Genomic DNA, 26,304 nt, shown 5'->3' on the forward strand with positions numbered 1-26,304 from the left:
ATCCATGGGGGGCAAAGCAACAGGAATTGATCCTTTTTGTTGCTATGTTTTAGTTTTCTTCTTATGTTTAAAAGTACCTCCTTTGTTTCATCAACAGCATCTCATGTGATTGGGCAAGATGAACCTGTGTGGGTCCTAAAAACTTAAAAGACTTTCTCATAAGTGCCTACCTGTCCTTTAATCTTCAAGTAACAGTGCACTCTACCTCCTGGGTCAGGCCAAGTTGATGCTGGAGGAAGGGTTTGGGAGGCCTGATAGTTGACCTCAACCCACTCTGTTCTCTTAACCAGGTTCTTGATTCTGTCACAGGAAATAATTCAAAAGCAGAGTCACAGTAGAAAGTGAGAACAGGTTTAATATAATGAATAAGAGATACAGATTTCACAGAGACAGTGTGGCTTAGCACCAGAGACTGACCAGGGCCCACACCAAGTTTAATACAAAAGTAAGAAATACACACTTAAAGTTTAGTACAAAGTGCAGGCTGGCTTGACAGAGTGAGCAGCCACCTGCTAAAAGTAAGCTTAACACAAAAGTAAAGCATATACACCTCAGCCAATGAAGTATGGATTGGCCCCAGGAAAGTGAGCAACAACCTTGCCTTCTGCTGGGATTCCACTTTCATAGTTTTGCTATCTAATGCATATCCATACTATCTAATGAATATTCAATTAAGGGGGTAGTTCCCTGTTGTGTAACATAGTCTTGCATAAGCTCAGTTGTTCTCCTTTTGGAGCATGTTCATTAATGAAATTCTATCACATGTACTGAACATATTCAAGAATATTCTGTGCTCTTTAGCACCTCTGGTGGAAAGTGATTCAAAGGATAAAGTCCCTTCCACTGAGCATGCTCAGTCACTGGGGTCATATAAGCCTGTATGCATTCCTTTAACTGAGCATGCTCAGCTACCAGATTTGCATAACTTCCCCCTTTGTGGTCTCAGTCTCCCTTTGTTGGTGCCAAAAATAGGTCCAACAGGCAACAGTAACTCTCCTCTAGGGGAAGGCCTAGGGGAGGGGCCTGAGACCTTTGGGAGTGGATTGAAATCCAGAGGCATGTCCTGAAACCTAAACCCAGGAAAGTGAGCACTTTCTATCTCAAAGGGACCCTCTTTGAGGCAGACTTGGCACTCCTGCGCTTTGCAGTCTTAAGTATGAGTAACTGGAAGGGCTCAATGTGGTAAACTCCACTATTATTTATTCTTTCCCTTTTAGAAAAAGGATGGATTTCTTATTTTTAAAACAAGTATAGTACTATGTGGTTATCTAGAGAAAGTGTGCAGCATATTACTGAGGTCTAGAGATTTCCTCATGGATGGCTGCATATTCTGGAGCCTTAAATGCTTTAATCGGAGCATTCTGCTCTGCCCTGAACTCTAACCTAGGTCTAGCCGGTGGACCCTCTAAACAGGGAGCTTGCCTTGCCAAGAAGCTCCCTGCATTTTGGCTTTTTAGTTGACTGGAAGCCAGACCTTTGGCTGACCTCTTGCTTGCATCACCACAAGAATAAGTATTCCTGACAGATCACCCAGGTCTCACTCCATTACTCACTTAAGCCAAAAAGTCTTATTCTAAGTGTCTTGGCACCACACAAAGGAATAGTGGCCTTCAGGTGTTATTCCACAGAAATACTAATAGTTACCATATTTTTTAATTTTATACTTTTTTAAACTTCTGTTTCAACAGCAGGACCTCAGACATGTGGTTGGCCAAGGTGAAAAAAACATTACTTGTCCTAAAAGTTTCTCCCTTTCCAGTATCTACCTATTGTGTTATCTTTAAATAACAGTGCATTGCTACCCTTGCATTCAACTTTCTGTTTCTGGACAGTTTTTCCCTCTGGGCAGACACGTGGCTTAACAAGCAAGTCCTAGATAGTGTAAAATGAGCCATGTCAACAGCTCGTCAGTCCCGATGCTAAGAGATATGCCTGAGGCCTGGGCTGCAGGGAGAGTGCTTTGAATGCCAAGATCAGTTTAAAGTACATAGAAATTCAGTGACATTTTGTACTGCATTTCCTCAGTTCTCTACCAGCCCAGGATCCCCAAAGAAGCCCCTCTCCCCCATCACAGGATAGAAAATCAGATCTCTTGCCTTGAGCACAGGCTGAAAGGAATTTGAGAAGGAGGCTTGGAGGTTTCTAGGTGACACTGACTGGTAAAAAAAACCCTCCACCTCTTTGGTGGGGAAGTGACAAGGTTCCAAGTTGCTGGAAGCATGTGACATGAGCACGGTCAATATAACCGATTAAGTACAGACTTAATCTGTGTGACTTTTTCATGTTGAGGAAAAAGAAAGTGAGTGAGATATTGTGACATGATAAGAAACATATATATTTTGTCTCTGCCCCTGGTTCCTGGCACAAAGCTCCTAAAACCCTTGAAATTTCAAGTGACAAAAGTGTCTTTTGTATGCTAACGAGATGACTGGGGGCTGGGGGACCCTAGGTAGCTTCTGTATGGTGGCTAGTCACAGGAAAGACCAAGGCATGATAGGGGGTTAGGACTTTCAGCCCCACCCCACCCTCAACCTCTGAGAAAGGGAGAAGAGCTGAAGGTTGAGTTGATCACCAATGGCCAGTGATGTAATCACTCATGACTATGTAATAAAACGTCCATAAAAAAAAAAAACAAAAGGACAGAGTTTGGAGAGCGTCCAGGTTGCTGAACACATGGAGGTGCCTGGAGGGTGGTGTGCCCAGGGAGGACATGAAAGCTTCACGCCCCTCCCCCACGCCTTGCCCAATGCATCTGTATCCTTTGTAATATTTTTTATAAAAAAACAGGTAAGTGTAAGTAAAGTGTTTCTCTGAGTTCTGTGAGTTGCTCTAACAAATTAATCAAATCTGAGAAGAGGGTCATGGAGACCCCAATTCATAGCCAGTCAGTGAGAAGTAAAGGCGAAAACCTACTACTTGCGATTGGCATCTGAAGTGGGGGCAGTCCTGTGACTGAGATCTCAACCCGTGGGATCTGATGCTACCTCCAGGTAGATAGTGTCAAAATCGAGTTAAATTGTAGGACATCCGGTCAGTGTCCACTGGAGAATTGCTCGGTGTGTGAGGACACAGCCCCCGCACATCTGGTCACAGAAGTGTTCTGGGCTGTACTGAGTGTTTCTTCTTGTGTGAGGGGAAGGAGGGCGGGGGGAGGTCATTGCTTTTTTTAATTGTAAGTTCATTTTTGTCCTTGTTACCTCTTTAGAAATGTCCTCACTGGTATCTCCGGTTTCCGTAATTATTAAAACAGCAGCACATGCTGTCCTTTAGGATCTGGCAAAGCTGATCCCCTCTGTCTCAGGACTTACTCTTTCTCTTCTCCATATCAGGCTTTTACTTCAAGATTTTGCCCAAAACACTTAAAAAGTAAAAACTTGCCTTTAAGAAATAAAAACTCACTAAGATGCAGGTATAAATGACCGGTGAGTTTGAATGTCATAACTCCCAATCATTTTCCCCCTTCCCTCTTTAAAAAAGAGTGCTGTTTTCTTTTTAAATGAAGGGCTGATTTTTTTTCTCGCTTGCCTCTTTAGAGATACCCTCGAACACAGATATGTTATTTTTCTGGGTCAGGCAGAGGTGACCCTCTCTTAGGACGTATAAATTAAAGGGATGGTGCTCTGTGGTAGCCCCCTCGCCTTTTTCCTTATTTTCTTTCATTAATGGTAAAAGAAAGGAATTCCTATCTTATTAAAAAAATCGCTTTGCAGTTAACTAGAGACAATGTGAAGCATCTATTTTCAGATGGGGAGATTTCCTCTCCAATGGCTTCAAATTTTGCAGACTTACATGCTTTAATCTGAAGACGCTGCTTCCCTGAACCATGAGTCAAACCAATGGACTCTCTCAACTGGAAGCTTGTCTTTGCAGAAGGCTGCTTGTATTTCAGCTTTCTCTTCACAGAAAAATGAGCATTTTGCCTTACCCCTTTCCTTGCCACCCCCACCTACAACTACAGTATTTTGTACTCCTAACTAAGCCCCCCCACCACAACCACCAGTTTCCTTCCAGAAGCCACTCAAGCCATAAATCTTCTAGGTCCTAGAACTACACATAAGAGTAGTGGCCTTCCTGAGTTATTATCCATCAAAGAGATATTTTTTATTATTCTTTTGAATTTTTTTAAGCTTTTAGAATTTACTTTTGTTTTCTTCTTTTATTTAAACAATAGCCTCTACATTACTTGGTCAACCAAGGTGAACCCGTGTGGGTCTTAAAAGCCAAAGATGCCTTTACCAACATCTACCTATTAAGTAGTATTTAAATAACAGCTTTCTAAAAATAGATTTTTGAATGTACTTTTGTTTTCTTTTTCTATTTCATCAATAGCCCATTAAATTGTGTGGTCTGCCAAGGTGATGTGCTGTGGGTTCTGAAAGCTCAGAGATGCACTCACCAGTGTCTGCCTGTTCTGTCTTCTTTAAATAACAGTTCACCCTACCCCTAGGTCAGGCCAACTGACCCTCCCTGGACAGCCTTTACACTACTAGGCACGTATCATAGAGGAAATGAAAAATATTTCCTCAGCAAACTTTCTAAGAAGTCAATCACATGGAGGTATAAATGACTGGAAGGACTCAATGTGGTAGCTAACTATTTCATTTATTCTCACCCTATTTCAGTGAGAGGAAAGAATTGGTTTTCTAAACAAACCTTAATATGTCATGGTTAGGTAGTGCAAGCATAGCACGTGTACATGATTTTTAAAGATTTCCTCACTGATCGATCATACTGTTCAGCTACAAATGTGGTTTTTTTTTAATATTTATTTATTTATTTATTTATTTATTTATTTATTTATTTATTTATTTATTTATTTATTGTAACATAGTTGATTGTACATATCTGTGGGGGTACAGAGTTGAATATCATTACTTGCATATAAATGTTTTAGACCTAGTAATCTTGACTCCCCAAATTTGATTCTAACAATGAACCACTGAACAGTAATCTTGCATTTCCAGATCCTTTGCATTGCTTTTATCATTAGAAACCAAGATTGTTTTCATTCTCTCCTTTCCTTGCACCCATCTACTACCATAGGGATCAATATTCTCAACTGACCCCACAGGCCTCCTTCCATGAGCCACCTGAAATGTAAAGTCCAGTGTCAACTCTCCAGGTACCAAGGAAGACTGTGGTGGGTTTCATGTATTATCCTTCTAAAGAAGCACTGTCATATAAAAATGCAATGTGAATAAAAACATGAACCACATATGTAAGCTTAAATTTTTTTATTTAAACCAATACATCTAAAATTTTATCAATGGAACATACAATCAATATTAAAATATATTCAGGAGATATTCTACCTTATTTGAAATTTGGTATGTATTCTGCACTTAGAACACATCGCGACTCTGACCAGCCCCATTTCAGGTGCTCATTAGCACCATGTTACTAGTGGCTTCCATTTTGGAAAGTCTAGCTCTAAGCCATGCCATTTTGCTCTCCAGACTTTTTTTTTGAGATAAAATTTATATGCCACAAAATACATCCTTTTAAAGGGTACAATTCAATGACACTTAGTATAGTCACAGGTTGCGCAAAAATCACCACTATCTAACTCTGGAGCCTTTCATCTACCTAAAAAGAGACCCCATATCCATTAGCACTCATTTCCCATTCCTTATTCCCACCCACTGCCCCAAGCCTCTGACTACCACTAATCTACTTTATTTCTCTATGAATTGGCCATTCTGGACATCTCATATAAATGAAATCAAAGAAAATGTGGCCCTTTATGTCTGGCTTTTGTCATGTAGCATAATTTTCTCAAGGCTTATCTATGTTGCAGCATTCTCAAAATTTTATTCCTTTTTATGGGTGAATAATATTTCATTGCATGGACATACCTTTTTGTTTATCTATTTATTGGTTGATGGATATTTAGGTTGTTGCCATTCTTTGGCCATTATGAATAATGCTGATATGAACATTTGTATATAAGTTTTTGTGTAGACATAGGCTGTCATTTCTGTGTATGCACCTAGGAGTGAAATAGCTGTGTCATATGGTAACTCTATGTTTAGTATTTTGAGGAATAGACTGTTCACAGCAGCTAGACCATTTTACATTCCAGCAGCAATGTACAATGTTCTCAGTTCCTCCACATCCTCACCATGTTATTTTCCATATTTTTTGTTATTATCTACCTTGGTGGTTTTGTTTTGCACTTCTTTAACAGCTAATGATTTTGAACTTCATTTTGTGCATATATTGGCCATTTCTATATTTTTTTATGGAGAAATGTCTGTTTGAGTTTTTTGCCCATTGATCACTTGGGTCATTTGACTTTTTTTTGTTGAATTGTAAGAGTTCTTTATATATTCTGGATACTGCCCCCTTAACAAACATGGTTTGCAAATATTTTTCTCCATTCTATGTGTTGTCTTTTCAGTTTCTTGATGTTGTCCTTTGAAGCAAAATGTTTTTAGTTTTGATGAAGTTCTATTCATCTGTTGTTCTCTTTTGTCACTGTGCTTTTAGTGTTATATCTAAGAAATCATTGCCTAATTCGAGGTCACAAATATTTACACCAAAATTTTCTTCCGGAGTTATAGTTTTAGCTCTTACATTTAGGTCTTTGATCCATTTTGAGTTAATTTTTGAATATGGTGTGAAGTGAGGTAGAGGTCTGCTGTGGTTTGAATATTTGTCCCCTCCAAATTTGATGTTGGAACTTAATTTCCAATATGGTATTTGAAAGGTGGGGCCTTTAAGAAGTGATTGGGTCATTTGAACTATGCGTTCATGAATAAGTTAATCCATTCACAGATTAATGGTTTAATGGGTTATGGGTGATGGCTCTAGTGGCTGTATAAGGAGAGCAAGTGAGCATGTTAACAAGTGTTCTCACCCAACCTTCGTTATGTGATACTCTGCATTGCCACAGGATGGCATCCCCACCAAGAAGAAAGCCCTCACTAGATGTGACCCCTGAACCTAGCCTCCAAAACTATAAGAAATAAATGCTGTTTCTTTATAAATTACCCAGTTTCAGGTATTATTTTATCAGCAACAGAAACTAGACTAATATAGGGTCCAAATTCCTTCTTTTACATGTAGATATCCACTTGTCCCAGCACCATATGTTGAAAAGACTAGTCTTTCCCCACTGGGTGGCTTTGGTACCCCTGTTGAAAACCAGTTGACCATAGTTGCATGGGTTTGTTTCTGAACTTTCAGTTCCATTGATCTACATGTCTATCCTTATGGAAGTACCACACTGACTCAGTTGCTGAAGTTTTGCAGTAAACTTTGAAATCAGGAAGTGTGAGTCCTCCAACTTTGTTCTTTTTCAAGATTATTTTGGCTACCCAGGATCCTTGGCATTTCCAAGTGAATTTTAAGATCAGCTCCTCAATTTTTGTGAAATGGACAGTGGGAATTTTGATAGGGATTGCACTGAAACTGTAAATCAATTTAGGGTGTGTTGCCATCTTAAAGATATTAAATATTCCAACCCATGATCATGAGGTGCCTATTCATTCATTTGGGTATTCCTTGACTTCTTCCAAAGAGGTTTTTTAGTTTTCAGTGTACAAGTCTTGAATTTTTTCTTAAATGTATTTCAAAGTAGTTTATTCTTTTTGATGATATTATAAATGAAAATGTTTTTAATATTATTTTGGATTTTTCATTGTGAGTGTATAGAAATAAAATTGATTTTTGTATACTAATCTTGTTATCTTGAAACATTGCTGAACTCTGACTTTCTTGTAGCTTTCTTAAGGTACAAGGTCATGTAATCTGCAAACAAAAATTGTTTTACTTCTTTTCCAATATGGATGCATTTTATTTCTTTTTGTTGCATAATGGCCCTCACCAGAACCTACAGTGCAATGAGGAATACAAGTGGCAAGAGCAGACATCTTTGTCTTCTTCCTGGTTTCGGGGGAAAGATTCAGTCCTTCACCATTAACTTTGATATTAGCTGTGGGTATTTCATATATACCTGGAAAGTTGAGGATGTTCCCCTCTATTCCTACTTTGCTGAGTGTTTTTTTTTTTTTTTCCTTCAAGAAAGAATGTTGGATTTGGTTGGGTGCCCGTTTTTTATTTATTGAGGTAATCGTGTGTCTTCCCCTTTATTCTATTAATATAGTGTATTACATTGATGATTTTCATGCTGAACCAACCTTGCATTCCTGGGATAAATCCTGCCTGGTCATGGTATATAATCTTTTTTATATGTTGTTGGATTCAATTTGCTTGTATTCTGTTCATGATTTTTGTATCTCTGTTCATAAGGTGTGGAATATACTATAAAGCAAATGTACTTCATAGGGCCTGGTTTTCCAAAGCCTTGAAGTTTCATATATTGACCTTGCAAGGGACAGGAAACTTTCCTCAGGCTATAAAGTCTCTGGTGTAAGATAAAGAATTCTAACACAGCAAGGCTGCTGGCTCTAAGACAGACTAGTTACTGATTGATATGTAAAGATACTGGGAAATTGCTGTAAGAAGGAATGTTTGCTAGATCAAGCTTTTGTTGGTGGATCACTTAATTGTCTAGGGGAATGTCATATTACTTGTTTTTACTGAATGTTACCAGCTTCTATTGTTAAACTTGTTAAACTGTGCTTAGCAAAAACCCCATCTATGTCTTTTCCTGTAACTTCTTGGTCTGGAGAATAAATGCAGGAAGAGAACCTCAATTCGTGGTTAATTTCCAAAGGAAGGAATGCCTCTCACTTGAGGGTTCTGGGGAAGTTAACCACTTCAGGGCTTCTCACTGCTCAGGAAAGATGGGCTTTGAGTAATCCTTTGTGGCTCCATCACCCAGGGCAACTGGGGTGACAAATCTGTGGGGGGCAAAGCAACAATAAGGGATATTAGTCTTTAATTTTTGGTTCTTGTGATATTTTTTGACTGATTTTAATGTCAGCATAATACTGGTCTCACAGAACAGGTTCAGAGGTTCCTTCCTTTTTTATTTTTTTGGGAGTGGTTTTGAGGAAATGTTAATAATTCTTCTTTAAATGTCTGGTAGAATTCATCGGGGAAACTAGTGTGTATATCTGGTCCTAAGATTTATATTTTACTACTAATTCGATTTCTTTACTTTTTATGGTTCTATTCTGATTTTTTATGTCTTCTTGAGTCAGTCTTGGTGGTTTGTGTCTTACCAGGAATTTGTTTTCATTTAGGTTATCTAATGTGTGGGCATATGATTGTTTGTAATATAACGTTGTAATCCTTTTTATTTCTATAATGGTGTTAGTAGTGTCACTCTTTCATTCCTGATGTAGTAATTTGAGTCCTCTTTCTTTCTTGGTCAATCTAACTAAAGTTTTCTCAATTTTGTTAATTTTTAAAGAAACAATGTTGTATTTTGTTGATTTTTTGCTTTTGTTTTTCTAGACTCTGTTTCACTTACCTCCTCTCCAATCTTTATCTCTTTGCTTCTGCCTGCTTTAGATTCAATCTGCTCTTCTTTTCCTAATTTCTTAAGGTGGAAGTTTAGGTTGTTGATTTGAGATTTTTCTTATTTTTTAATATGTACATTTAGCTATAAATTTTTCTCTAAGCACTGCTTTTGTGGTATCTCATAAGTGTTAGAATGCTGTATTTTCTAATTTCTCTGATGACATCCTCTTTGATTCTTTGGTTATTTAGAAATTTGTCATTCAATTTCCACATACTCATGAATTGCCCATTTCCTTCTGTTATTAATTTTCAATTTTATTCCACTGTGATCAGAGAACATACTTTGCATGATTTCGGTCCTTTCAAATTTAGTAAGACTTGTATTGTAGCCTAACGTATGGTTTATCTTGAAGGATGTTCCATGTGCATTTGAAAAGAATGTGTGTTCACTTGTCATCAGGTGGAGTGTTCTATAGAACAATTGTAGGGTAGATTTACTAGCAATGAATTCTCTCACTAAAAAGAAAATTTGGGAATGTCTTAATTTCTCCTTCATTTTTGAAGAATAGCTTTACCAGGTACAGAACTGTTGGTTAACTGTATTTTTCTTTCAGCACTTTGAATTTCTCATCCCACTGCCTCCGGCTTCCATGATTTCTGATTAGAAGTCAGCTATTTATCTTATTGATAATCCAGTACACACGATGAGTTGCTTCTCTTTTGCTGCTTTTAAAATTCTCTCTTTAGTCCTGGCTTTTGACAGTTTGATTATGATGTATCTAATTTGGATCTCTTTGCACTTATGCTCTTGGAGTTTGTTGAGCTACTTGTATGTGTATATTATTTTTTGTTTTTCATCAAATTTGGGATGCTTTTGGCCATTATCTCTTCAACTACTTTTTATTTTCTTCTCTCCTTCTGGTAATCCCATTGTGAGTATTTTGTACAATTTATGATGTCTCACAAGGTCTCTGAGGGTTTCTTCTATTTTTTAATTTATTTTGTTTATTTTTGTGTTTATCAGAATGGATCATCTCAATTGACCTGTCTTCAAGTTGCAGATTCTTCTCTCGTAAGCTCAAATATGCTATTAAGCATCTTTCTTGAATTTTTCATTTCTGTACTTTCAACTCAAGAATTTCTATTTGTTGCTTTTTGGGGGGTTTGGGGTTTTTTTTTTTGTAACTCTGTCTCTTTACTGATATTCTGTAATTGGTGAGATATCATTCTCATGCTTTCATTTAGTTCTTTAGGTATGATTTCCTTTAGTTCTTTGAAAATATTTATAACAGATAATTCAAAATTTTTGTCTAGTAAATACAAAATCTGGGCATCACCAAAGACCTTTTTTCTTGATTGCTTTTTTTGTATGTATCAGTTATACTTGCTTGTTTCTTTGCATGTTTTGCATTTTTTGTTGAAAACTAGAGATTTTAAATAATATAATGTGGCAAATCTGGAAATTATATTCTCTCCTGGCCAAGGTTTCTTGTAGTTGCTCTTTGTTGCAGTTTTTGTTTTTTGTTTGTTTAGTAACTTTTCTGAACTAGTTTTGTAAAGTCTATATTTTTTGTTAAGTGCTGCCACTGAAGTCTCTTCTCAGTTAGCTTGATAGCCAGTGATGAGGTAGAGTTTTCCTTAAATGCCTGAAACTGATAAGCCTCCTTTCTTTTGTGATGTGTGCTGGGGCATGCTTTTAATACTTAAGCAGGCATTTTATAATTCTGACTTAGCATTGTCTTAAAGATCTTCTCCAGGTCAGCCAGAGGTGAGAGCTAAGGGCTTTCTCAGATCTTTGCTGAATATGTACACAGCCCTGGGCATGTGTGTGGCCTTCTTAATTCCCAGAAATATGTTAGAGATTTTCAAATCCCAGATGGACGTCTCATTCCCCAGCTTTTCATTTTAAGTCTTTGGTTAGACTATTGTTTGTCTCAACTATTATCCATCACTCCAGGCAACCCTAAAGTTAAACGATTGCTTCTAAATACTTTTGACAAATATTTTCAGGAAAAAGGCATTTAGCACTATGTGAGCTCAGAGTCAGGTCAAATAAATACAGGCTTGCAAGTGGAGTCTTCCAGAACAGGTCAAATAATGACAGTTCTCTGGGAGTGAGGCTTTGAAGGAGCTCCAACACTGTCCTACCTTTTTCAGTGGCTGCCACCATGCTGGTTTTCATTATGATTGTGAGGTGTTGGTTTTCATGGCTCCTACAGAGCTGAAGAGAGCAGGATGGCAATAGGAGACATTAACACACCACAAAGCTCACTGTTCTCATCAAGATTAAGCCATTTTTTCCTGAATAAACACTTGCAGAATTACTATGACTTTTGTTAATTTCTAAAAATGTTGATTCTTATTACTTTTGCCTGTTTTCTTATTGCATTTATGGAGGAGAGAATTTTCAAAGGTCCTTTGCTATTTTCTTGGCATTATCCTGCTATTTAGTTTTTATACTTACTTTTGTTTCTTTAATTTAGACAATAGCACATGTCATGGCAGTCTCCTGTAGATCCAGAAAGGTCAGTGTTATGGACTGTATGTTTGTGTCTGCCCCCACCCCCCAAATTTATATGTTGAAATTCTAACTTCCAATGTGATGGTATTAAAAGGTGGGGCCTTTGGGACATAAATAGGTTATGAGGGTGGAGCCCTCATGAATGGAATTAGTGCCTTTATGAAAGGTACTCCATAGAGCTCTCTCACTCTCTGCTCTTTGCCATGTGAAGATACAGCAAGAAGACAGATATTTTGAAACCAGGAAAAGGGCCCTCACCAGAACGTTACCATTCTGGTACACTGATCTTGGACTTCCCAGCCTCCAGAACTGTGAGAAATAAATTTCTGTTGTTTATGAGCACCTCAGTCTATGGTATTTTTTGTTATAGCAGCCCAAATTAAGACAGTCTCAGACACCCTTCCAATGTTTGTCTGTTCTGTAACTCATTTGGTCAAGACACCTGACACTCCTCCTGTCATCCTTCATACTCATGGGAAGCCTTTACACTCTTGGGCTGCCTAATTAGGAAGGTCTTATCTCAAGTTGAAGAAAAAATAGATCTTCAGGGAACTAACTAGTCATTGACAAGGAGCCATATGTGACTGAGAGGGCTTCATTTGGCAGTATTTTTTATTTTTCTCCTTTTTGTGGTTGACTGGAAAGAATTCCTATTGTTTAACAGAGAATAATGCCTTTTAGTTAGTTTGTATCAAACACCCAGCCTGCATCATTAGAAGGTTTATATGTTTCCAAAGTAGTGGTTACACATTCTGCAGCCCTGTTCCTGTGTCTTGGCTGACTCCTTTCCTTGAGCTCCTGTACTAAATTTTTCTTTCCACCCATGGGTTCCCCAGACCTGCACTGACCTCTTTCTGTTAATCTGTATTTTGTTTCTAGTATCTGCCCTTAGACCAAATGACAGCCATAAAGTCCTAGGAAATGAAGTCTACACACACTACAATAGAATTTGGATATGTTGTCCCCTCAAAGTTCATGTAGAAATCTGATCACCAATGTGATGGTATTGGGAGCTGTTTAGGTCATGGAGGGAGTGGATCTCTCATGAATAGATTAACACTCTCCGGGGTGAGGGGTAGGGTGGTACTGAGTTCTTGCTCTATTAGTTCTCGCGAGAGCTGGTTGTTTAAAAGGACCCTGATACCTCCTCTTTCTCTCTCTCTCTCTCTCTCTCTCCTCTCTCTCTCTCTCCTCTCTCTCTCTCTCTCTCTCTCTCTCTCTCTCTCTCTCTCTCTCTCACCATGTGATCTGCTTGTACCCACTGGCTGCCTGCCACATTCTGCCATGAGTAGAAGCAGCCTGAAGCCCATGCCAGGTGCAGCTGTCCCAGAATTGTGAGCCAAATAAACCTCTGTTCTTTATAAATTACCCACAGTAAATGACTGGGTGGCTGCATGTGGTATACCAAAACATTTTTTAAACTATTTTATTAGATTTACTTCTTTCGGTAGACTTTCCTTTTCTTTAGAACTTCCTGAAGTCATGTGGTCACCCAAGGTGTATACCCACTCCTCGGTCCAGCTGACTAACCTCCTCTGGACAGCTTCCTCAGCTTTTGAAACAAGACCAAAGAAAGAAAAATCCCAAGATCTCACGGGTGATTCTTTGGGTGCTATTTGACTGAGAAGATCCACACCAGGGCTGTCTCCAGATGTCATACTTGGGCTAATAGTCATAGCACTTAGAACAAGCCCAAGGCCTTGATGGCAAATTGTTTCCTGCAAGAAGGGCAGTCGAAGGCAGTGCTGCTGGGGATGTGTCCCTCAGGAATCTGGGAATCCCACCTCTTTGTCGAAGGAGGCCCACTTGTCCCATGGACCTGTTGGGGAACAAAAGAAAATTATCATAGTCTGTTCAGGCTGCTATAACAAAATGCCATACACTGGGTAGTTTATATAAAACAAAAATTTTAATTTACACAGTTTTAGAGGCTGGAAAGTCCAAGTTCAAAGTACCAGAATATTTAGTGTCTGGTAAGGGCCTGCTTCCTGTCTCATAGATGGCACCTTCTTGCTGTGTCCTCTCATGATGGAAGGGGCAAGTGAGCTTTCTGGGGTGTCTTTTATAAGGACACTAATCCCATTTATGAGACCTCCACCCTCATGACCTAATCACCTCCTAAAGGCACCACCTCCAAATACCATCACATTGGGGGTTAGGTTTTAACATATGAATTTGTGGGAGACATAAAAATTCAGTCTATAGGAGGGACTGATGCATCATGCTAGAAGACCTCACACACATCATGCCTGTGGGGAGGACAAAGTGATGTTGGGCTGGATGTGAAGGAAAACCACAAACACACTGGGTGGAAAGGCTGTCTAGGACCAGTCTCTGCTGTCATCAAGCTAACAATCTGCATGTCACGTTTTAAAGGCCTGCTTCCTTTGCTCGAATTCTCTCTTTGGCCTCTGGGTCTGCGTAAACTCAGCCTCCTTGTTTGGTTTCTTTCAATGACAGCACAGACTCCTGAAAATTAGAAAGGATACATACTCAGAATACACAGAGGAAAGTTGAGGGACATGCACTTTGTTATGAATTAGAGCTTTGTTTTATGTCATCTCTTACTCTAGAGATCTGAGTATATGTTTGCCTGGGTTACTTTTCCCTAAGCAGTCTGCAACACAGCTTCTATCTCTTGGACTCCACTTATAAAAAGTAGAAGAAAGCCACAGGTCATCTTGCTTCACTACTCTTAAGTTAGATGATCCAAGAGATTTCAAGAGAACTAACCTTTTAACCTTTTCAACATTATTTCTCCATGCACCTATCTACCCCATAGTTGGGTATTTTAACCTTAAGCATTCTATAATTTTGCCCTTAGTTCTTATTCATTAAGGTGGTATGAAGAGGTGAAAAGTTAAGCCTTGATCCTCCCTCTTCCAAGGGGTGGAGAATATAACTGACACTTGCTCTAAACATCTTGTTTTCTTTCTTGGCGTAATAACCAATCATATGATCAAACATGGGTGTTTCTTTTCCTATTAAAGGAGGTTAGTAGATTATCAAAATCCTATCTACCCTTTGAAACTTGTATTTACAATATTTTCCATTGCTTTTATGTATCTTCCTGAGACCTAGAACATAAATCTCACAAGAATGGAAATTTTTACCCTTTGTTTACAGATGGATCCCAAGGGGCCTAGCATATAGTATGTGCTCAATAAATGTGTTGACCTGGAAAATGAGTAGTTTAACACTAAATTTAATTCAATTGGACTTGATTGAATATTTATGTTTGTATGAATTGATTGCCCCTAGAAGCCATGGAAATATATCAAGAAATTATTTACCTCAAGTCCAAAGCATATATTAAAAAGCTACCCCTTAATTCTGTTTTCTCTTTCAAATTATATGTAGTTATGTTGTCCAGACTTACCAGAGTGCTATATATAATGTGTTCAAGAAACACACACACTGCCAGTCATGTGCCATTTCAAAATTTAGCCTTTCTATAAAATGTGGGATTGCAAAGTCTGTCCCTTTGTCAACTTAATCTTTTGTTTGAAACTTAAAGTTCTAACAGAATGAATCTCCCTAAAGATGAGTCAACTTAATAATCAAAATGCACAAATAAATAAATAAATAAAATGTGAAACTAAGTGAATACCTTCTCAAAAATGTGTAGGAAGAACCATCCTCTCTGCTCATTTCATTGTCTCAGTCGAGGGATAGTAACATGTCATAGTCTATGGTAAACTCACGAACCTCTTAAACATCTCTGAGGTTGAATTACTACCACCCTAAATCTCTCGTGATTTCATTTCAAATGTCACAGTTAAACATTAGGAGACAAAAATATTACTCTATACCTGCACCCACAAAAGTCAGACAACTTAGCAATAGCCAATAACTAAATGTGACCACACCAATACCTTAATTTAGGTACTTACTCCTTCATAGAAAACATTTCCCAGGCAAAAGCAATGCACCTAGAATCAAATACACACTTTATAATCTAGACTTCTGTTACCAGCATACACCATAACAAATATTGAGATGTTATCTGGGATGAAGTGGAAAAATGGTCAGATGGGAAGTTTCTTAGGACAAATAGCACATTACAGGGAACGTACCCAAGAACTAGTATAAGACCCTGGTTTTAGCTTTAAATATATAAAGACACTAAATACGGGTGTGAATTTTGTGATTGGTATATAACAAACAACTCTCCTGTTCCTCAAAAATTTAAAAATAGAGCTAACATATGATCTAGCAATCCCACTACTGGGTATTTATCCAAAGGCAATGAAATCAATGTGTCAAAGAGATATCTACACTCCCATGTTCATTACAGCATAATGCACAATAGCCACGATGTCGGATCAACCTGAGTGCTCATCAGTAGATGAATGAGTAAGGACATTGTGATATATGTACAACAGAGTATTATTCTGCCATAAAAAAGAAGGAATTCCTGCCATTTGTGATGATGTTGATAAACCTGGAGGACATTATGCTTGCTAATTGAAATAAGCCAGACACAGAAAGAGAAATACTGCATTATCTCACTTATGCGTGGGACATAAAAAAGTCAAATTCATAAAAGCAAGGAGTAGAATGGTGGTTACCAGGAGTGGGGTGTGGAGGAAATGGGGAGGTGCTAGTCAAAGGGTGTAAAGTTTCAGTTATGTTAGATGAATAAGTTGTAGTGAGCTAATGTGCAGCATGGTGATTACAGTTAATATTATATTGCATACCTGAAATTGCTAAGAGAGTAGATCTTATGTGTTCTCATCACAAAAAAAGGTAACTATGTTAACAGATGATATGTTAATTAGTTTGACTGTAGTAAACAGTTCACTATGTATATCAGAACGTCACACTGTACACCTTAAATATATACAATTCTATATATTAAAAAAAGAAAAAAAAAAAAAACAGCAACTCTCTCAACTTGGTCATCCGTAGAAGAAAACATCCATAGCAGCAGTCCCACACCACCCAGAGGTAGAATGCACAGATTTGCCATTGGATGAGGATTGGTCATTTAACCTTCTATGATAGGCTTATCCTGAAGATCAGAACACATCTGTTTTCCTGGATTTTAGTGAAAAGTAATTTTGTATATGTTACCTGCGAAAATACATTCAAGTCATGGAAAGAGTCTAAGTTGGCCACTACAGAAAGTATCATAAATACCTTGGATAAAAAAATTTAGAATAACTCATCATTCTTATGAAGATCCAATTCAATTAGACTTTATTGAATATATTGTGAAATCACAAAAAGAAAGGACAATTGATCCAGCTGGTATCTCTATCAGGACCTCTGTAGTTAAATGATTCCAACACACGTTGTAGTGGATTGAATTACATCCCCCCAAAACTCCCTGAAGCTTGAATTGTGTTCCCCAAGTTTTATGTATTAGAAACTTGGCCCCCTCTGTGACTGTTAAGAGTCTGGGAAATCCTATTATGGTAATTGAAAGGTGGAGCCTTGAAGAGGTGATTGAATTGTAGGACCATGCAGTAGTGAATGGATTAGAAACAGTGATCAGCGGCACGGTTCTGAGGGCTTTAAAAGAGAAGAGTCTTTCTTTCTTTCTCTTGCTCTGCTCTCTCTGCTTCCACCATCTTGCAATGTGAGAGCCCTGGGTCACTGTCGCCACCACCAGATGGACTTTGGACTTCCCAGCCTCAGAAACTGTAAGCAGTAAATTTCATTTTTCTATATAAATCACCCAGTTCCAGGTATTTTGTTATAGCAACACAAAATGGACTAATATATACACGTTATCTCAGGTGTCTTCTTTACCAAGTTTGGAGTTCCACAGGACTACAGCCCCTCAGTTCCCATTGTACAGAGTTCAGCACCTGTGAACAAATATAATTGAAAACAATTTATCATCAAGTCTTTGGCCTTGCCCTGAGTGTTATGACTGTTGGCACTATGTGGCACCTAAAAACAGCCCTGGTGTGGGTCTCCCTGGTTAGATGGTACCCAAAGGGCTCCCTTAAGACCCTGAGATTTTGCTCCCTCTGGCCTTGCTCCCAAAACTAAGGAAGCTGTCCAAAGAAAGGTAAGTAAGCTTAGCTCAAGGGCTGCATTAAAAGATTATAGCACAGGTACATATTGGTTAGGGAGTCTTCACCCTGGGTGATCACATGACTTCAGGTGGTACTAGAGAAAAGGAAAATATACCAAGGGTTGGGGGGTGAGGATAATTGTGATCATCACCATACATTGGAGAAAATATATCTCTTCAAACTATCTGCTTTCTGTTTGGTATTTCAGACACCCATCTCCTTGCAAAACTTTAGAAATTTGTAGTATTGCGATATAAGCCCACACCCCAGTTATTACATCTTCCTTGAAATTTTCTTCTTACCCATAAATTTGGTTCCACATTTTTCAAACCTTTTAATTCCCATGTTTTCTATGAAATCTGTGCTTCAGGGCATCCCAGAGTTGAACTGACAGTGGTCTTTTCAGAGTAATACAGACCTCTAATATGCAGTGTAGCCCACAGTAGTAAATGGCTACTCTCAAAGCAGTCTATTGCCTTGCATTCACCACTGTGCTAATCTCCTACCCTTCGTCATCTATCCCTAGCAAGATATCAAGATATTTTTATGTCTGGGCCACAGGTGCAGTTAGTTGCTTTCTCCTCTGGAATTCTGTGCTAACAAATGATTTATTTACACTGTGACTACATCAATGAGAGAAACTTTAAGCACATAGTCTTGGTTTGTCCTATTTGATAATAACTGAAGCATCCCCTTATTTTAATATCTTCATTACCTCTGCCCAGTTCTCCCCTTGAGGTACTCCTGCAGTGCTGTCTATCCCAGAGCACGCTAAGCCTGTCTGTATTTCAGGATGCTGGAGAGGGCCCTCTCCAGACTTGGAAGAAGAGTGTTCCTAAGACAACAGGTCAATCAGGGAAGTATATGCACTTTTGCTATGCTTAGGGAGAAGAATGGCATTTAATGGAGAAGATTTACAGACTTTTAAATGGGACTTTTTTTGTCACAATTTCAGTTAAAATCCCAAAGCTGAAGATAGTAAGAGTGAACTACCTTTCCACACACACATTCAAGCAGCTTCTGTTAGACACCCATTCCAAGGCTTTCTAACAGATATTTAAACTGCTCCTGTGAACCTCACCCCATCCCCACCCCAGCTGAGCTACATGGGAGAAATATGTTGAATTAAATTAATTCATAGGGATAGTGAGTGATGGAGAGATTGGGGATTTTTCCCCACAGTCTGGTTGTTGCCCTAGACTAGAGACAGGGGAAATGGAAAGAAAGAAGTATGTGGGCAACAAAAGCAAAGACCCTGCATCCTAATTCTTGGCAGTGTAGATAGTGAAGAAAGAAAATGGCTATGGGTGTGTGTCTACAATATGACCACAAGAAACACCGTAAAATATACCAGTGTCCCAGATGTGAAATAGAAACAATAGCAAGACTACCATGTCCCAAGCAGGCACTGAACAGCAGCTCTCTACTGGGTCCTATGAGTCACCAAATAGGGACAGTAGCAACAAGACAGTGACAACTTATGTGAACTTACAAACAAAAACCAGATGGCTCCACCTTTCCCTCTCTGCCTTGGTACTATGTAAGAGCTCACTTGAAGAAGTATCAGTTACTCAGACTGATTATTGGGTGGATGTAGGCTTGAAGAAAGATGACACAAATCTGATTGGAGGTAATAAGGAGAAGAAGAACATAGCAGGGGCTCCAGATACTTTTTGAGCATTATCAAGAGAATTGGTGGGGCTGGAAAGGATATTATTCTAGGTCTGAGGATTCTTCTGGGAAAGAATTATACGAGAAGAATCAAGGTGAACAGACTCAATGATTCAATGGAAATAGACCAGTATTTGAGGACAACGGGGAGGTAGACTTTGAGTATAGTGTGGTGTATATCAGATTGAATTTTAGTGTAGGCCTCAAAGACTTAAGTCTGAATTCTTTAGCAAGGAGGTTGTAGTAAACAGAATAAATCTCCATAAAACACCAAAAGCCAAAGAATCAGCAGCATTGGTGCCAACAGCTTTGGCAGTAATATGATGCACTACCTCTGATGCAGTATCAATACTTGAAGCTCAGGCATCTGCAGCATTGTCGCAAAGAGGGATTCAGCATCTTTAATGTTGCTTTGGTCCCACAAGGAGTTTACACATTGGTATTCTCAGTGAAAGCATCAGTATCCTGAAGCCAAAGCCAACTGTGGAGAGCAGCAGCAAAAGACATCTTTAAGTAGATAGGAACAAAAATACGCCGAAATCCTATAGAATGAGATTGTTGCAAGGGCTACAAGCTGGGTAAATTAGCCAAGAAGCTCACATTAAGATCCTATATGGCTGATATCAGTGCATTCCAGCTACATTTCACTATCCTAGTCAAGGCAAGCAAGAAACAGGGGCAAGGGTGACAAAAAAGCTACTAACAGGACAAATACCTCTGCCTTGGGTTAAATGTCCCCCCAAAACTTAGCCCCCACTGTGACAGTGTAAAAGAGGGTGGGAAATCCTATTATGGTAATTGAAAGGTGGAGCCTTGAAGGAGATTAGATTGTAGGACTATGCCTAGTGAACGGATTAATAATGGTGGTCGGAGGTGTAGTTCTGAGGGCTTTAAAAAGAGAGTGAATGAGGAGGTTAGTCTCTGCTCTCTCTGCTCCGCCATTTTTGCAATGTGATACCCTGAGTCACTGAAGCCACCACCATAGAAAGCCTTCACTAGATGTCTTCCTTGGACTTCAGACTTCCCAGCCTCTGAAACTGTAAGCAATAAATTTCGTTTTCTTTATAAAATACTCAGTTCTGTGAATTTTGTTATAAGCAACAGAAATGGACTAATATAATCCCTGAAATTTAATATTAGTGAAACACTAATATTATTGCAAATTAATATCTTCAAGTTGCATAGTGCTTTTAAATTTATTAAAATACTTTTATTCATATTGCTGGAATTTGATTAAGCCTCGCAACAGCCTTCAGACGTTGGCAGAGCCAAATTGGAGGAGCTGTTAATTTCAGTATTTTCCTGTGGTTTCCCAACTAAAATGTGCTAGAGTTAAGAATGCATTCGTATATTCTAAATAAATGGATGCTTTGTTTTGCTCTTTCTCTTGACTGCTGAACTGATATTCTGTTGAGTAATGTTTAAGTTCATTCTCATATTCATTCATTTCATAAATATTTAGTACATGATTCCTATGTACATAAACAGATTTTGGATATTAGTCAGTTATTGATCATTATTTATAATATATAATTTTGTGAAAACTTAGGTTATATGCATTTTAATAGTTGGTGGTTATTTCCATTTTACTAATTCCCTTTATTCTGTTGCATTTTCACATGTTACTCAACTCAAACCCTTTGGTGCTGCTAACCCATTTTCACAGTGATAATGATTAATAAGTTTAAGGCTGGCCTGCGGCTCACTTGGGAGAGTGTGGTGCTGATAACACCAAGGCCACAGGTTCAGATCCCTATATAGGGATGGCCGGTTCACTCACTTGGGAGAGCGTGGTGCTGACAATACCAAGTCAAGGGTTAAGATCCTCTTACCAACCATCTTAAAAAAAAAAAAAAAGTTATTCATGCAGTTTCTCCTTTGGTAGGATATGTAAAACAAAATATTATTATTTCTCCCCCATTCCCCACAAAAAGGAAATCAATCAATAAGCACCGATATGGTGTCAGGTATGACAATATCAGAGCAGAGGAGCACTGGGAAACTTAAAGGAGAGTAAAAAGGAATTTGACTAGGGCACTTTCACCACTCTTATGAGGAAAGGAGAGACTAATAAAACAACTTGCTTTTTTAACATTACAATTTGGTATTGTATTACCTTAAGCTAAGTGTTAACGTAGAAAATACTGAAGGATTCCCATTTCAGAAAGTCTGTGGACAAAGATCAACTTTGCTCATTGCTTAAGTGACTAGTACCTTCAGTTCTGTAGGCCTAAGACTTAGCAGAAATAACGTTATTGAGATAGCTGAAACCTGACAACACTGCCGACATGACTGATAAAAGAGTTTCCCATTAAAGGGCCTTCACTCCCAGGCACTGCTTTCATTGACATTATTGCTGCACTGGCTGATGACATATAGATATGGAATATTTTTTTTTCAAACCAAAAATTGGGACAGATGGTCTATCAAAATTTTTTTTCTGATTTGTTAATGAACATTCTTAGTAATGAATTAGAATTAAACCACATTTAGTCATACATTCACGTTTCCTTTATTTAAAATAGTAAAAAATTGGAACTATCCCAGAAATACCCACATGTATTTTTAAACTTATTTTTGCAATTAATATGTTGATAACTATTTCAGCTGTACTTCAACTAGCACCATAGAATCCCTCAAGCCCTTGCCCGTCCATGCTATCTGCCCTGCCACCACACCCAAACATTTGTTTTGCTTGTATCTGCTGAGTTTTGCTATAGAAAGTTGGCTCCACTACAAATGTATGCCATTTAACCTCAATTTGGCCTTTGAATTCCTTATTCATCCCTATGTTGATGTCCCTCAGCAGCCGTTTAAAATTGTTTTATTTTTCATAATCTCTCAATCCTAAAGGATAAAATCAAAAGAAGGAAACAAAACAATTTTTTAAAAGGTATGATTTATAAAAATTTCCCTGAAAAAGAGAAAATTGACTTAGCAAAATCAACAACCACAGAGACATATTCTAGTAAAATTATTGGACTTTAAGAGGAAAAAATTTTAGTAAAAGGACCAAAATGGCGTATAAAAGAAAGAAAACCAGATTATCATAGACTTTGACAAATCTTTATGCTAGCAAAAAATGGAATAGCATATTTAACACGCTCAAAGAAAGAATATGTGAGCCAAAGATTTTATATCCAGTTTAATTTTCAAATAAAAAGGCCACAACACAAAATTACAGGTAAATAGGAAAAATAAGTTCTAGTGGTGTACAGTAATGCTAGGCATCTATAATTAACAATAACTTATGGTTTGTTCTCAAATGACTAGAAGAGAGGAGTTCAAATATTCTCATCACAAAGAAATGATAAATTTTTGCCATGATGAATTTACTAACTACCCTGATTTGATCATTACACACTGTATACATGTATTGAAATATAACTCTGTACCCCATAAATATGTATACTCAATTCTTTTCACTTAAAAAAATTCTTTAAAAAGAAGAAAATAGATGTGAAGATTTATTCTAGGTGTCAACTTGATGAGATTAAGGAATGCTGAGAAACCTGCTAAAGCTATCTTTTTAGGTGTGTTCATGAGGGTGTTTCCAGAAGAGATTAGCATGAGATACTGAGTGGACTGGGTGGGAAAGACCCGTGCTCAACATGAATGGGAACCATCCAATCTGCTGGGGGCCTGGAGAGAACAAAAAACAGAGAAAAAAGGCAAATCTCTCTCCATTCGCTGGAGCTGGGACACGCTTTTCTCTCCTGTCATGGACATTGGAGCTTGAGACTCTTCAGCTTTTGGGTTCCAGGACACCATCGTTTTCCCTGGTTTTGAGACCTTTGGAATTAGACTGAGCCACACTACAGGTATTCCATTTGCAGACAGCCTACCACGGGATTTCTCTTCACAATCATAAATCTCCTTTCATATATTTATATATGTTTCATGTATTTCATATATTTATAACATATCCTATTGGTTCTGTCTGTATGGAGAACACTGACTAATAAAACAGACATTAGGTAAAAACTAAGGAAACTGACTTTAGTTAATAATAATGCATTGGTATTGGTTTATTAATTACAGTAAATGTACTATATTAATGTAAGATATTAATAATAGGGGAAACTGGGTAAGGAGTATTAAAAAAATTTTATGACACTTGTAAATAAAATAAAATAAGAAGGCCACAGACAAATTTATCAACATATGAGTACTCAGGAAATATTCTTTTGACAAGTCCTTTTTTATTTTAGAGAATGGGCTCCTAACAACCAAAACATCTAGAGAGACATCACCAACCTAAAGACTAACAGTATTGATCAATAATGGCAGATAACATCACAGAAAGGAGAGGCAACCAAACATCATGTACCTCCAAATAGAACACACCATCACCTATAAAGCAAGGAGAAAAAAAAAATCAACCCAAATCTGATCTGGCCTGTAGCACCAACTACCAATTGATAGGAAGTGCAGGACTGAGCAACATACTAACTACAACAGGAGATACCATCAATCAAAAGCAAGACTGTGGGAAGGTCTTAGAGGACAAGACACCCTTTCTTCAACAAATAAAAAAAAGAAAAAAAGATGGAGGGACTCTTTAGATAAAAAGACTTATGGAAGGGTGAAACATAGCTAAAGTAGTGCTTAGGTATAAACATCTGAGTGATAAAACTGTAAAGAAAATAAAGAAGTGATTACCATAAAGGTCAGGGCAGTGATTACTTTTGAAGAGAGGGAAGGGATTGTGATTAGGATGAACGAATAGCAAAATTCTGTTTTTTAACCTAGGTGTGGTTACCAGAGTTTTTGCTTTGTTTTATGGAGTTTCTTATATCTGTTAGATTTTACTATAAAAAATATTTTTAAAAATACTACATGTTGTTTTATGTTGATTATCTTTTCATTTTACAGCAGGAAGACATTAATATCCAGCCTCAAAACACACAATTTCCCAGCAGGGACATAGTGGGACAGGTCCAGAATGGTCTAGTTACATAGGAAATAAAAGACAATTCAGGGACTTTTCAGAATGCTGAAGAAAAAAGAGAAAAAGAAGAAAGAGAGAGAGAGAGAGAGAGAAGAAAAAAATCATAAAACATATTCCCTTGCTTTTGTCCACTAGAAGTCTCATCACTTTCATTATTTCTATTATATGTAGAGTTTCCTCATGCTTTCAACAAAGTAAACAACAGAGACTGTTTAAGAAAGCAGTATGCACAAAAACTTAGCCAAATACAGCCAGTTAACGCCATTGCCTACCAGAGACCAAAGCCAACAAAAGACCCACCTAGAAAACTTCTAATAGCTTGCTAAAGCTTAAGTTTCCAACTGTATAGTTGTGCTTGTACTACCAGTTATCACCAGTACCTATAGAAGACCGAAGCCAACAAAATCAATAACTGTGTCTGGAAATTTCATAATATCTTACTAAACTTTAAGGTTGTAATGTTACAGCTGTACTTTAAAGTTCAATCCACATGAATAATGGAAAGAAAATTGACATGGAAGTGAGGTTTGGGCTAGCCCCATCTACACCCTTAATCAAATCACTTAAAACTTTGAGCCTACCCCCTCAGAGGATGAGAGCGATATCAAAATTTTCTTCAAGCTCTGTATCTTTAAGTCTTTAACTAATTGGTTTGGCATTATCTTTCTATGGACTTAGAAGAGAAAGCTTAAATGGTCTTCGCAATGAGTTAACTGTAGTTGAAAAATACTCTAAGAACCAGGTTAAGATATAAAAGCACTTTAAGAAATACTCTTAAATACAAGTTTTGTATAAATATATAATCACTGGAATGCCAAGGAGCCGCTCTTCCTGAGATTGTTTTTTCCTAGCATAGTTATGGAGATAGAATGAGATATTGTTCTCTAAATAGAGTTGGAAAAGCATTGACTTGCTTAATAATAAAAGGCTTAACTAAGAAGTATTTTTTTTAAAGTGTTAAAAACCAGAATCCATTTCAGATCAATTTCAGGGCCAGATTTTTACCCTGATCTTAACAAGGCACCTCTGGAAATAGTAATGTTTATACTCAAAATATGATTAGTATCATCATTTCTAGAAAAGTATTGAAGGCAAAAATGCTTCCTAGTAGGGAAAAAAAAAAAAAACCTCTGGATTGAAAATGCTTACAAATAGCTAATTGGCATTAGTAGTGTTCCAAACTCACCCTCCCACCACCACGAGAAAAGCCTAGAGCATGGCTGAGCCCACTCTGAATTCTCTCCTTTAGTGCATTGCAACTTCCATTTCAAGGGAGTGCACTCCTCAGAACAATGAAGCACAATACCTAATTCCCTCTAACTACTAAGATCGTTGGAATAAACTCAACTTACCTTTTGATGTCTTGACCATCTGAAGAAAGGCTTCAGTTTTCAATTCAGCTTCTGATCCTTTTGTTGCTGCTTTCAATTAGGGGTGGGGGTGGGGAGTTCCAGAGTTCACTGGCATTTCTCTTACAAAGTTCAGCAATCCGGCCTTCAAGATCTCTGCCTCTATGTTGCTAGCCTTACAGATTGTGATGGGCTGGCCACTATCTGCATGCACTTCTATCCACTTCAAGACCTGATCAGTGATTCCTGACTACCTGGAATTCCCTAAGCTCTCCTAGCTGCTCATGTTTCTCTCCACTGTGAACTGCCTCGTTCACAATTTGGATTCCCTCGCTGTACAGTTGCCCACTTTCTTTTCCACTAAGAAAGCAGATTTGCCCTCTATTGTAGCTGGAATTTCCTATCCACTGA

At 38.0% G+C, this 26,304-nt stretch overlaps 1 long non-coding RNA gene across 1 annotated transcript; it reads right to left on the reverse strand.

The window, feature by feature from the left end:
- Positions 1–13,562: 13,562 nt before the first annotated feature.
- LOC134366634 (uncharacterized) lies at positions 13,563–26,304 on the reverse strand. The gene is made up of 3 exons (XR_010022352.1): positions 25,897–26,304; positions 17,651–17,709; positions 13,563–13,712 (listed from the first exon to the last, which is right to left on the reverse strand). It is a non-coding gene; the product is annotated as an uncharacterized LOC134366634 (long non-coding RNA).

The sequence above is a fragment of the Cynocephalus volans genome, chromosome X (assembly GCF_027409185.1).
Source record: "Cynocephalus volans isolate mCynVol1 chromosome X, mCynVol1.pri, whole genome shotgun sequence".
NCBI lineage: Eukaryota > Metazoa > Chordata > Mammalia > Dermoptera > Cynocephalidae > Cynocephalus > Cynocephalus volans.